Below are 7592 nucleotides of genomic sequence, written 5' to 3'. Positions count from 1 at the left end.
GTAGTGAGACCAGGTCGCTTGCTGCCGTGTTGACCGGGGAGGGGGGGGTGCGCGGACCTGGGGAACCCCTTCGGGCTGTTAATTTCCTTGACAATAAAATGGATGAAACCAATCAGCACGGGGGGAGTGATTTGGCCGCCGGCCACTCGGAGGGGCGGTGCAGGGCCACTTAGTTGGGAAATAGAACTTTATAATTACCTTTTGAATACTGTGGTTCTATTTGATAATAATAGAGTAATTTTTAAAAGACGAGCGTTTCCTGTTTGCCGTTTTTGTTTGGTTTTGAAGGGGAGGGGTTGAGAAAGTGGCCGAGGCATCTGTGCCTAGTGTCAGTGGACAGGTTCCGTGGAGCCCCTCATCTGTGCTCATTCCCAGTGTTGGGCGGCGGAGGGGGCGCCCATCCCACGGATTGTAAGATCGAGAAGGAGACAGGGCTGCCGAGCTTCAAGTAGTGAATTGGCGTACGGAAGGGCAGACGCTCCTCACCGTGGGGTCCGTGAACGCGGGGTGCGGGGAGGACAGGGGGCGTTCAGGGAGGAGTAGGGCCCAGTTGACCAGGATGGTGGGGGAGAGTTGACAGGTTTGGAATGGGCTGAAGAGATGACTATACAGCAAATCTACGGCTTCCCTCAGGACCAGGCCGACTTCCCGCCCAGCTTGAAATGCAGCGGCAGGGCGGTGGCATGGCCAGGGGTGCAGGGAGGTACAGGGAGGGGTAGGGAAGGGGTGCAGAGGCCGCTGCTGCCAGTCGTTGGGGAAACCACAAAAGGCTCCGGTCAGACCTTTTTTTATGTGTCTGTTGCCCCAAAGCTACTCTTTGGATTTGTGAAATGCACGACTGCGCCCTCGGGCTCCAGTGGCCCCTCCAGTGAGGCACAGAGAGAGAAACTGCAGACCCATGACACCGGCCACCGAGCGGCCTCCACCCTGCTCCTGGGCTTGGCAGTGACCCAGAGGGAATTCAGGCAATCGGAAGGGACAATTCCTGGAGACTGGCGGAGGGCTGGGCTCAGTCTGGAACCCGGGGAGGCCAGACTTGGGCAGAAAACAGAAGAGCTGGGGAGACAACTGCTGAAGGGAGCAGATGAAGTCATGAGTCTGAGGGCGGAGAGGAGAGAAGGTGCCATATTATTGACTCTGAAGAGACCAGGAGGTCACCAACCCCTTCCTTTATAAAGACACACAGAGAGGGGAAGTGATGCTCACATTTGAAAGGATGGGACTTTTCCGTTCACTGAAAATTTTCTGCAAGGCTGGTAGGACATGAGCACAAGCAGCCAGAGGAGGGGTGGCGGCCGGGGCCAGGGTTGGGGTGGGGGGTGCTGGTCAGACTAGTCTGGGTCCCGGGCTGCAGAACCCCATCCAGGAGTAGGCAGTTAGGCTCTGCGAAGTAAACTTGAGGTGCCAAATGCAGGACTGACGCTCTGCAACCACAGGAGGAGGAGCCTGGAGAAATCAGAACCCCTTCTCTGCGGGGGTGGCGTCAAAGCCGATCCTGTGGGCTGGGGAAGGTTCCACAGATGAGAAAAATGGGCAAGGCCTTCTCGGTACAGGGATTCTTAAAGGGGGGAGTGTGGAAAATGGGCTCCCCTGTTAAGAAGCAGTGACTAATGAAACCCACGGAACTGGAGAAAGGGTTTGTATAGAAGACCGAGGTGAAGAAGGTTGGATTGAAGCAGACTCAGCGTGCAGAGAGGGTCTCGGATCTAGGATCTCTCACGACTGAGGAGTTTGGTGTGATCGTGGATGGGAAACCATTGCTGAGCAGGGGAGAGGCGTGAGGCAGTTGGGGATGCGGCAGGAGACAGGCTGATGGGCCGGAAACGTGCCGTGGTCAGCCATCTGGGTGAGCCTGCCACAGGCCGTGGAACTGGTGGCTGGAGGTTGCAGCGACGACAGAGGAAATGGTCCTTTGCCACACCAGGATATTGGAAGCCTGGAAGAGATGTTAGCAGGGGTGTTTTGGAGATCCTTGGAGTCCGGGAATTTGCGGACCAGAGAATGCAGGAGATGTTCACGCTTAAGAAGGAGACCCCCGTGGTCTGGGGAGGCTCGGAATGACTTTGTCTGTTGCACACCGTTACCAGGACATCCTTGGGGCGTCGCAGGCCACTTGGGAATGGTGAGCCTTTCCTTTCCTAGGAAATCTGGTTATAAAGGATTAAATATAATCAGAGACTGGTACTTCTTGTGTGGAGCTGGGCTGTCGGGGCTTCTCCGTGACTCCACCTTCCCTTCCTTGGCTCTATCCCCCTCCTCATGCCTCTCCCCCCAAAGGGCCCCGTATTCCAAGGTGTCCTCCACTCGTCCCGACTCCCTGGCCCCACCATGATGCTCACTTCCCGTCCACCATAATCTCCGTGGCATCAGAGGCCAACAGCTGTCAGCGGACGGTCGCTAAAGCGTAGACTGACTCGAGTCTAACAGATGTGGATTTAAGCTTGACAGTTGTGTGGCCTTGAACCAGTTCGTTAACGGAACGTCAACCTCGTCATCTCTTCAGTGAGGATAATAAGCCTTTCATTGTTCTGAGGCTTCAGGAACATGCAGAATAGAGAGCAAAGACCTTGGCACGTGCTACGGTCTCGATAAAAGTTCGCTAACCTCATTACTCGCTCATAGCTAAAGACGATTTATTTAGTAAACACAGGCGTTCAGGTAGGCAGCGGGCCAGCGCTGGCTCCCAGAAGAATGAATCTCTGAGAAGGAAATTTTCCCCACAGGCAGAAGCAGGAAGGTATTTCGGGGTGAGGACGTTCAAAGCACACGGACAGCTACATCTTGGTCCCGATGTCAGAGTGGACAGGGATTTACACACCTCTCAGCCACAAGCCAGAGTTGGCAGTGGGCAGCACCCCGCCTTTCTGGGGATCGGGTCACCTTTCACAGTGCTTGCTTAGGGTGCCCTTAACTAGAAGGCCAGACTTTCAAACTGCTATGTCGCCAGGTGCCATTGGCCCCACGGAGTTGTGTGCCAGAAAGAGTAATTGCCGTTAATAGAATGCTTCTTACTTTTAGAGATTTTACGTTATACTCATTTTATAGGTGAAGAGCTTGAGGCTCAGAGCATAGCCCCAAAATCACACAGCAACCAAATGGTACAGTCAGGATTCGAACTCAGGTCTTATTGTCTCCAAAACCCATGTGCTTGACTGCGACATTCTTTTCCTGGGATCCGAATGGCTCTTGGAAAAGGAAAGCCAGCACTTTTTTTTTTTTTTTTTACTTAAGATTTTATTTACTTGACAGAGAGAGAGAGCGCAAGCAGGGGGAGCAGCAGTCAGAGAGAGAGGGAGAAGAAGGCTCCCCGCCGAGCAACATGGGACTTGATCCCGGGATCATGACCCGAGCCAAGGGCAGACACTTAAGTGACTGAGCCACCCGGGCACCCCGGAAAGCCAGCACTTCTTTCAGATTGTTTCATTTTATCCTCAGATTTAAGACAAAATTTGAGTAAAGAATGTATCTACTGAGCAGAACATGCTCTAAGCCATATATTTGCCAACATTATGAGCACAGCAAGAGAATAAAAAAGAATTTTCGAGGCAAAAAAGGCCTCAGGGTCAAGTCTGTGGCATTGCGCTGCCTCCTCCTTTGGCTGTGTGTGTGTTTGGGGGGTGCGGGCAGCCATTGGAGCAGGGCCTGGGTCCAGGGCCCAGGGGGTGCTCGTTGTCCTACAGTCCCAGGTACTTAGGAAGCACCATTTGTGTGCAAAGCGTGGTAGTGGGCTCCTTGGCGGAACGGGGAGGGATTAGGAAGCCATCTACTGCCTTGACAGCACTTGGAATCCGGTGAAGACTCCGCGGCCTTGTCCCCTAGACCAGGCCTGTGGGGTCTGGAAAGCTAGGACCGTCACAGACACATTCAGGCAGCCATCTTTGCAGAAAGAGCCCCACCTCCATCCCTTCTCTGTCAGGGTAGCTGTAACCCGCCAGGTGTCTGTGGGAGACCTTCCCTGGGGCACAGTCATGGTGGCTCCTCAGATTAAGGGATCAGGGACGGAGGCCTTCGGGCCCTACTGTTGCCAGGGCAACGGTGAGTCAGGCCAAGGCCTCTCCTCCAGCTCTGGAAAGCCGTTTGGCTACTGAAGCCTCTCACTGCTTCCCAGGCATGGTGAGAATGTCTAGATTTAAATTTTTAAAAAATCAATTCCGCATTTACCACTTCTAGTTGGGTTCCTTGACGTGAGTATTGTTAGTTAAAATACAATAGAATCTAACGCTTTTATTTCTACTTTCTACAAGAGGTAACTCCAGGCTAAAAGAATTTTTTTTTAAAGAAAGAGAGAAAGGGAGAGAGAGAAGAAAGGAAGGAAAAGGAAAGGAAGAGAAAAATTAAATCTAGCACTGACGGTGGCCTTACACAAGAACTTCCAGTGAGCGATAAGCCCCAGCCTTGAGGTCATCAGGGCCCGTAACAATCACCACGATTCACTGGGTCTTAGCAGGTTCCAGGCACTGTGCCAAGTGAATGCTTTCATTTCATCTTATCCTGTGATGACCTGTGAAATCGGTATTCGTCCCCCTTTTCCAGATGAAGTTCAGAGAGGTAAAGCAATGAGCCCAAGAATTGAGACCTAAGTATGTGGGACCCAAAGTGGGTGCTGTTAACTGCTGTTATATACTGCCTCCCAATTTCTTCCACGTGGATCCTTAATTAAAAAAGGCAAAGAGTACTCTTTCTCTCTGATTTCCCCGTGGGCACTGAGGAAAGCTGACAGCTTGCTGGCGGGCCAGGCCCAACCCAGGGCAGCCCAGCCCCCCAGGAAGGCCCAGTTCACCTGCAGGATGGTAGGGGCCATGCATAGAGGGTGCTGGGTGCCTCTGTGGGTGGGCCACCCAGCTAGTCCCCATTTTTTATTTTTTGAAGATTTGTTTATTAACTTGAGAAAGAGAGAGGGAGAGCAGGGGGAGGGGCAGAGGGAAAGGGAAAGAGAGAACCTCAAGCAGATTCCACGCTGAGTCCCGAGCCCAACTCGGGGCTCAGCCCCGTGACACTGAGATCATGACCTGAGCCGAAATCTAGGGTCTGCTGCTGAACCGACTGAGACACCCGGGCACCCCTAGCCCCTGTTTGAAAATGAGCCCCTCTCCTGCTTCAGGCATTTGGGAAGAGAGCTATGTGTGAAGGCCAGGGGCCCCCCTTCTGTTTCTTTCTGAAGTCGGGACGTAACAAGCCGTTTGCTTCCCAGGGAAGAGCTGGGTGAGGGAGCTTATCACGGAGAAAACACACCTGCTAATAAAATCACACTCTCGTCTTCCAGGCCTGCAGCATCCCTTCCACCACCACCACGAGAACGAAACTCCCTGCTTCTCTTTGTAAAATAATATCCAGGCTCTCAAAATAACTCGGCTATAAGGCAGGAGCACCACTAGAAATTGATCGGAATTTAAGCTAAATTCAGCAGAAATTTAAACAGGTTATGAAACATGACTTTTGCCATTCTCCCGCTGAAGGTATGATCCAAGAGCCACATGGTTCCACGCTCAGATTTTCTGTGGGCAAATTACTTATACGAATTCTAAAATCTAAGATAAAATGTTTATATGCGTATTGTCTTACTTGGATTAATCGTCATCCCTAAAAGTCACATTAATTTTGTCCAAAAGTAAAAGCAGTAAATTGGTTTGCACAGTAACCCCTTGCACAATTTAATATCCTACTAAAGTTATTATTATGAGTCCCCTCCCACTCGAATGCGGTGCTTTCCTTAGCTTGAGTTAATTGATGATTTACTAAAGCCAAAGGTCTGTAATACATTTTGAAATAGGTTTGGGGGGGAAAAATGAAACCTCAAACATTTCAGAGCACTGCTAAAAAAGCAAGTCAATATCCAGACCAAATTACACCAATCTCCAGTATATTTAATTCCAACAGTAGACATATTGAGAAGAAATAGACACATTTTTCTTGCCCGAAACTGTGCCAGCTCTTTAGAGTCTTGGAATGAGCATAAACTGCATACAAACATGCTTGGGTGTTCATTTTACCAAAAAGATGAACTCACATTAGTATGTAATAATCGCATAATAGAATTTCAGAATTTAATTTAAAACCCTTCTCTCCCAAAAGAAAATAGCATTGTTATTCTTTTCTGTGAAAGGAATTTCTGAGTTCCAAACAATAAAAGTTGATCTTAAAATTGAATGAGCCCTTTATTTCTTCAAGAGAAGGTATCAAGTCTCCTCTGTAAATGGAAGAAAAAATCATTTTATTTATCACCCAGTGTGAGGACGTTTAACCACCTCCACACCTGTGAAATGAAGTGGACTCCTTGGAAGAAACTAAATTGGTAGAAAGGAAATCTATAATATTTTAGAATCTCGGATGAAGGACACAGCATCCTTCCATGTACAGTGATCAGCCAAACGCTCTGCGCTTCGTCTGCCGGTGTTTTCAGGCTTTTGTTTTCAGCCCCAGAATTCCGTTGAAAGTAAAACCGTCTTCGGAAGGTAAGCGGGGGAAATACCTGGAGCCGGGCCCTGTTGGAGCAGCACCCGAGGGACGGCCGGGGCCCTCGTGTGGCGCCCTCCCGGGCCCTGGGGCCACCCTGGAGGTCTCTGACCTCCCTTCACCCTCACTTCGGCTTCTCAGTTCAGTCCCAACTCTGTGTGTTTCATGTATCAGCGACACATCGCACGCGCACTTCGTTCTCTGATACAACAGGGGGCTTCTTGCGTTTCTCCCTTTGGGGGTGTTCGCATTTCTACTCTGTAACCTCCGCATCGCTGGGCTGATGTTCTCACCAGACAGCGGCGAGTCGCAGTGAAATCCAGGGAGGTGACGCTCTCCAAGAATCCCTGGAAGGCAGGGGGAACTAGCACAGATGGCCAGAAAAGCCCTGTCGGAGCTGCAAGGATCCCCGAAGTTATTTTTACAGCAACCGCCTACACTGCGAAGGCGAGATGAGTTCCGGGGGCAAATGGCGCCTGCGGGACCCTGGGCCCCGCCACAGGGCTGCGGGCAGCTTGGAGGGTCACCCGGCTCCTCGGGGCTGCCCTGGGCTCCCCTGAGCGCCCCGGACTGACCCAAGCGAGGGACTCAATGCGTTAAGTGATGGGGTTTAGGGGCCACAGGTGACTCTCTGCAGGAAGAGACACAGGTCAACACCCCAGTCCCTGCCCCGTTGGGATGCAGACCATTTTCTTCATTAAAGCTAAGCCACAACCTTTCAAAGATACGTATTTTATCATTCCCTGCAATATGTCAGCCCCAACATTAGGTAGCCCCAGGGTCACCGCCGAATCCTGCCAGCGCGGTCGCGGGGTGCCCAGGGCGACGACAGAAATCCTCAGGGCCGCCCTGCCTCGGGAGGAGGGTCACCCTAGTCCCTGCGGAGCCCGCGAGCCGGCAGGCAGCAGAGCTGGGCCGCGGGGAGAGGGAGCGGCTGGCATCTCCTTGGCAGCCGGGGAGCCCTCCCCCTTCCGCGGCCGGCTGCGAGCTGTCCTTGTCGTCCGTCTGTTTGCACAGGCCCGCGGCGCCGCCGAGGCTCCCCGGCTGCCAGTCGGCCGGCTCCGCGGCGCCGTCCTGCTCTCCGCGGCCGCATGCTCGGCCCCCGCACGGCCGAGGCGGGCCCGGGACGGGTGCCTCCC

The sequence above is a fragment of the Ailuropoda melanoleuca genome, chromosome 1, assembly GCF_002007445.2.
Source record: "Ailuropoda melanoleuca isolate Jingjing chromosome 1, ASM200744v2, whole genome shotgun sequence".
Taxonomy (NCBI): domain Eukaryota; kingdom Metazoa; phylum Chordata; class Mammalia; order Carnivora; family Ursidae; genus Ailuropoda; species Ailuropoda melanoleuca.
Note: the sequence above shows the minus strand (reverse complement) of the source record.